General features: G+C 32.1%; 1 pseudogene; it reads left to right on the top strand.

Annotated features, from left to right (window-relative positions):
• Positions 1 to 467: 467 nt before the first annotated feature.
• Positions 468 to 1,509, top strand: LOC148586845 (L10-interacting MYB domain-containing protein-like; annotated as a pseudogene).
• Positions 1,510 to 7,092: the final 5,583 nt, after the last annotated feature.

Genomic DNA, 7,092 nt, shown 5'->3' with positions numbered 1-7,092 from the left:
TCTCTCTCTCACGTCGCAGAGCCTCTGTTGTGAGATGACAATAACGTGCTGGCTATTGTGAGATATGACAAATTTTTTTAAGAATCTCTTTCACTTTTTCACACCACCGACTCATGCATTGTCCTTTGCAAAACTTGGTTCCACAGCTCATTATATATATATATATATATATATATATATATATATATATATATATATATATATATGAAGCTTATGAAGGGGTGAATGACAATGGCGTAGGAAAACAATTAATTCGCGTGAATTATTAAATGCCTTTCCTATTGTAGAAACTTGAATCTATTATTTTTTTGTTGTTACCCTTTTGTTGGATGGACATGCATATTATTCTTGCAAATATAATTTTTGCATTCTATCAATCAATCGCTTAAACAAATTTCTAATTTTTAATAGTGTTTAACATACGTTTTTATTTATAATTTTATCAGCTTATTTATTGTGTGACAAACATGAGTAAAAAAGGTCAAAGCAACGTTGCTGCTGCTACTAGAGATACTCAGATAAAGAAAGTAGTTTGGACTGAAAAAATGCTAGAAGATTATCTTAACATATGTATTACTAAGATTCATGCTAGTAACCGCCCAGAAACACATTTCAATAGGACAGGATGGAAAAATGTGATAAATAAATTTAATGAAAAAACTAGAAAACAATGTTGCTATAAACAACTAAAGAACAAGTGGGATAGTTTGAAAAAAGAGTGGAACATTTGGAAGAGATTGATAGGCAAGGAAACTGGCCTTGGATGAGATCCAGTGAAAAAGACAATTGACGCGACCGATGATTGGTGGGAAAAAAAATTGCAGGTATTATATTTGTACTTATTTGTTTTTGTTTAAATGATTTAAAAAATGTTTATTATTGATTTTTACATATACCTAAATACATGAAGTTCCAGAAGCAACCAAGTTTCGCACGACAAGTTTGGCTTATGGTATGAAGGTGGAAATATTGTTTAGAGATAGAACTGCCACTGGGGAGGGATCTTGGGCACCATCCATAGGGTTGGTTCCTAAAGATATTGGTGTCATAGATAGTGCGGATGTAATGCTTAATGAAGATGACAATGTTGTAGAAGATTTAGATGTTTTGGATGATGAACCAAATCTCAATACACATGGCATTGATGATATTCCTGCTGATTTAGATACATGGGATAAAGGAAATAAGAAGTTTGGTCTTGCGGTTCAATGTAAGAAAAGAAAGAAAGAAGTTCAAATTGTTAGTCAACATTTGAGTCGTATTTGTGATGTAATAGAAAGTAAGAATACAGTGACATATACGAGTTACGATAAACCTGGATGTAATATTGAAGAGGTTATGGATGTTGTTCGGGAGATTGTTGAAACAGAAAATGACATTGACATCCTTAAGTTTACAACATGGGTATTTCTTAAGAGATCACATAGAGAGATGTTTGTGACTATTAAAGAGCCATGGTTGCAGATTAACTTTATCAAGCAAATGGGAAATAGAGAAATATCGTCGTAGCATGGATTAATGTTGTTATTTTTTAATGTTGTTTTGTTATGAACTATTTTGAGAAGTTGTAAGGATTTATTTGAATGTTATATTTTTTTTTATGTGTTGATTTGTGTACTAAGGTGAGTATATTATAATATCTCATAACTACGTAGATATCTTTTTTTTTTTTTTTTTTTTTTATGGGTGCTTATATATTTATTTTGTGTTAATTTCTTTATTTTTATTTTTCCTTTATAGACATGGACAATAATGATTATAGCACTCAAGATGATACAAGTGATAGTGATTATGGTGAAGAGGAAAATAAAAATGAAAATGATGTTTTTATTCTAGTAGTTGCAGCAGTAGAATTTGTTGAAAACTATTATATGCCATATATTACAAAGGAACCTTGTAGGACCTCTTTTCAAACAGGTTATAAGTGGGTTATGGAGATTCTACAAGGTAATCCTCATAGATGCAAACAAAATTTCATAATGGAAATACACGTATTTCTTTACTCTTGTAAAGAGTTAAAGAAAAGATATCATTTAAGAGGTACTAGGAAATTAACTGTTGAAGTGTTGGTGGCTATGTTTTTGAATACTTTAGGCCATCGGTTTGAGAATAGAATAATGCAAGAAAGGTTTCAACATTCAGGAGAAACAATTAGCAGACATTTTACTCATGTTTTAATGGCTGTTTCAAGAATGGCGATTGACATTATTAATCCTATTGATTGGGAATTTAGGGATGTTCCAAGCAAAATTCGTGATGATGAGCGGTATTGGCCATACTTCAAAGATTGTATTGGAGCCATTGATGGAACCCATGTGCTAGTTAAAATTTCTCCATCAAAATAAATACCATATGTTGGTCGAAAAGGGACTCCTACTCAGAATGTTATGGTTGTTTGTGATTTTAGTATGTGTTTCACCTTTGTTTGGGCCGGATGGGAAGGTACTGCATATGATACACGTATTTTTTTGGAAGCTATTCGAAAGGAAGAATTACGATTTCCACACCCACCTAGTGGTTTGTATTTAATAAAAATAACAATTATGAATTATACATGAAAAAAATATACATTTTAATATTTTTTATGACTATTATTCGTATAGTTTTTGCAGGAAAGTATTACTTCGTAGACGCAGGATATCCTCACATGAAGAGACACATGGGGCCATATAAAAGGGAGTGGTATCATCTAACAGACTTTCGTCGCGGAAGCCAACCAAGAGGTATGCATGAAATTTTTAATCATGCACATTCATCACTTAGATGCACTATTGAAAGAACATTTGGAGTTTGGAAAAATAAATGGAAGTTATTGCATTGCATGTCGAATTTTCCTTAAAATAAACAAGTGAAAATCGTGGTGGCGTCTATGGCTCTTCATAACTTCATTAGGAAGCATGCAATAAAGGATGCTGAGTTCCAACCATATGATGATGAGGAGGATTTACTACTTACTGGCTGTATAGGCGATGGCGAAGCACAAGATGAGTCAAACATACAACAATTAGAGACATCTAATGAAAATTATATGAACATTGAACGTGATCATATTGCTAATCTACTTATGACCCGTTAATGTTCTTTTATTTATTATTTATTTATTTATGTTGTTTTGTTATAAACTATTTAAAATGTTGTAAGGATCTTCTTGAATGTTGTTCTTTCTTATGTGTTAAGGACTTTAAATACTTTAAAAAAAGAAAGAAAGAAAATGATTGACATCACTTTTTATTACATATAAGTACAAAAGAAATAAAATGTTGACGTTTTGTTACATAAACCATTACAAAATAATTTTTACTTGTGAAAACTAACATTAACCATTTTTATATAAAAAGGTTGGTATAAATTGAAAAAAAAAATTAATTAATTACCAACCTTAGGCCTTTATTGTCATTATCGACATATAATGATTTCACGTAAAATGACATATATTTGGTGTCACGTAATGATTTTTTTTTTTAGCTTATACTAAAAAAATTATTACATGTCCTTTATTGTCATTTTTGCAAATGAAAGCATTTTTTTAGTTTTGTTACCAAACATTAGTAACATCAAAAAAGCACTTAAAACATGCAGTTACCAAACATGTAAACAGCTTTTCATTAACAGCACTTTTGACAAAAGCTCACAGACAAAAGCTCTATTTTCCACCGCAATCCCAAACAGGCTCTAAGGCTACAAGAAAGATTTCTAGCATACTCTATCTCAAAATAACATCACCATGCAATAATAAATACGCTAAATGATAACAAAATGCTAAATCATAATTAAAACGTATAAGGACAATATAACCTCAAAAACTAGAACCAAGCTTATGGAATACTATCTAAATAGAATAACAACTAAGTAAAACACGAATTAGGACAAGAAGGTTACCTCTCTTGAGCAAAACTTCCAAGAAAAGCTCTCCTTCTTCTCTCAAACTAACCAATCACTCAAGCTGAGTTTCTCTAGGGCTCAGAAGGCATAATGGTGTTTAGAAGGGCATGGAAGAGGGTATATATAGGTTTAGAAAAGCTGAGAGTGCTGCTCTGACAGTCTGGAGTGCAGCGAACGTTTGGTGTACTGTGTGTAGAGTGTTTCAAAGTTGTAGGTGTATATATACCTGATCGGAGAAACTGAGGCTAAAGAATCGCTAGAGACAGAGACGGCGATGGTGAACTGCGCTAGTGAGAGAGAGCGAGCTGTGAGAGAGCGAGAGCGAGCTAGTGAGAGAGAGAACGAGTGAGAAGGGCCGGTGAGCAAGTGAGAGAGTGAGAAAGAGAACGAGTGAGAAGGGCCGGTGAGCGAGTGAGAGAGTGAGTGTGAGACGGAGCGGGGGAGGGCGACGGTGATGGTGGAGAGATTGACTAGCCGGCGGTGAAAAAAACAGAGAGAAAAGGAGCTGGGGTTCTGTGTGTGCGGGAGGAGGAAGAAGGAGAAGGAGGGAAAGAAAAGAAAAAAGAAGAAAATTAAAGGGACGCAGCTGGCAGATGCGGTTTATTGATGTGTCCACATGTGGCACTTCAAAAAATTCTTGACGTGCTACATGTGACACGTCAAGAATTCTTGACATGCCACATGTGACATGTCAATAAATAAAAATTTGAAAATCTTCTTAATATATATTTTCCTAATTAATAAACACCAACCAGTTAGTGTTTATAAGAAAAAAAAAATGATATGATCAATTATTTTTTTATAAATACTATATACTAAAGAGTAAGAGAACACATATATGTATTAATAATGGTTACTTAAAATAATAACTAATTAAATATTTAATTTCGAAAAAAATAAATAAAATGGCTCTTAAATCACTTGATTTTTTGATACTCTAGAATATACATATATGTATACATATATACGTATATTAATACTCTAGAATATATGAATATTAGTACTCTAGAATATTAATGCTAATTAAAACCAACCTTTTTAATTTTATAGGTATCTGTTAATAAATTTAAAAAAAAAAAAATTGAAGACTACAAATTAATCACTAAGCATCATTAAATATTGTACATAATAATAAATATATGTATTTGAATTGTCACGGAATTGCATTACTAAGTATTAATCTTATACATTTACAAATATTACTCGTTATACATATACCTATATATATAGGTATTCATTGGTTGATTTAAAAAAAAACATTATCAATATTGTCAAGTTTTCATATCGTGAAAGCCTTGCATAACAATTAATTATACACCTTATTATAATTATAAGCCTATAATTCAAACCCATTACAATTTTATAAAATTCTTGTAGTGCTTCAAGAATTTTATAAAATTTTAATGGCTTGAATGTATCTCTTACAGAAAGAACCTAATTAATTAGTTTGTATTGAATTTAAGTTGTAGAAACTAATTACGAGTTTAGTAAAACCCCAAACTACAATGATATAAACCTATTAAATTTTGTTTCCTAATATTTTTTTTTAAACATATAATTAATATTATTAATTAATCAATAAATCATTGACGTGGCATTCTGACACGTCAATAACTATTGACGTGTCAAAATGGCACGTCAACAACTATTGACGTGTCAAAATGGTACGTCAATAACTATTGACGTGTCAACATGGCACGTCAATAACTATTGATGTGTCAAAATGGCATGTCAATAATTATTGACATGTGATATTTTGCCACATCACTAATCTATATAATTTAAATATAACTTTTTAAATTAAATTGAATTTAAATTTAGCAATGTGGCAATCTTTGACACATTGCAATTTATTGATGTATGCAATGTGCCATGTCACTAATTAGTGATGTGACAAATTTAATACATCAATAAAGTTTTTATTGACGTGGCACTTTTTGCCATGTCACTAATTAGTGACGTGGCAAAAAGTGGGTTACTGTAGACAGGTCAAAAAATTCCATTTTTTTTGTAGTGTGGGTTTTAATGTTACTCGCAAATACACGAGTCGTTTGCAATATAGCTTTTGCAAGTGTGAGGTCAAATCCATAAGGAATTGTGTTCGTGTAAATAAATTTATATCTAAACTAATCCTATTTTAACTTAGTTACAAAATTTTGTGTAAGTTGAATTGAAAACATAAATTGAAGTAAAATAAAATTAAACAATGGATAAAATACTAAGGTATTGGAATTAAGCCTCACAAACTCATAGCAACAACTTTCACGTTCATCAATATTTTTTGACGTTTTAAACGACACATTTTATGTATGTTCTATTTTTGCAAAACAAATGTATCAAAACATCCAAAGTATCCGTTCTTTTTACAAATCATAAAGGATATCCGATTTAGTTCAAATCATCCAATGTATCTGTGCTTTGCACAAACACAAGGGATATCCAAATTAAACCAAAAGATCCAATGTATCCTTTGAACAGAAGACAATGGATATCCAATATTTAAGCAAATAAACCAAGCAATTAATTAGAAGTGATCAACAATTAATTGAAATAGAAATAGAACAATGAGAAATATAATTCATATAACTGGAAAAGTATCAATTCACATGAAAGTTATCAGTTGCTAATCATTTGTAAGGCTTCATCCTCAACCTTAGTTGGAGGTTTAGCCTCTCATGAAAATGAAAGAGAATACAACAATGTAGGAATTCATAGAGGTTTAGAGGCTTAGAAGGAGAAAATTCCAATTGAAACCACCAAAAACACTACAAAACCCTAGCCTTTTTGCTCATATTCTCTCCAAAAATCGTCCCTAGCAGCCCCTAGGACGGCCTCCATATGACGGCCTCTGTTTCCTTTGAACATTGTGATATTTATAAGCTAATTTTAGCATTTTGGATCTTCCAGGTCAGCCAAGTGCGCTCGATCGCACACAAGGTGCGCTCTATCGCACTCGGGTGCGCTCGAATGTACTCGTCCATGAGTTACTCTTAAGTGGTGCAATTGCGATCGTGTGCTGCTGTGCCCATACTCGAGCATAGGACTACTTGGCTTGAGCGCAGATGTGCTTGAGGGCCAGTGTGTGTGCTCGATCGTGCCCTTCTAGAAATGCTATTTTCTCAAATTGCTTGCATCTTTCACATTAAGACCGCAGTTTTTCCTTAGCAACCTAACCAAAACTTACACAGAACATCATACTAAGACACAACT

Source organism: Corylus avellana, chromosome 3, assembly GCF_965113065.1.
Source record: "Corylus avellana chromosome 3, dhCorAvel1.hap1.2, whole genome shotgun sequence".
Taxonomy (NCBI): domain Eukaryota; kingdom Viridiplantae; phylum Streptophyta; class Magnoliopsida; order Fagales; family Betulaceae; genus Corylus; species Corylus avellana.
This window is presented reverse-complemented; position numbering and strand designations above follow the sequence as displayed.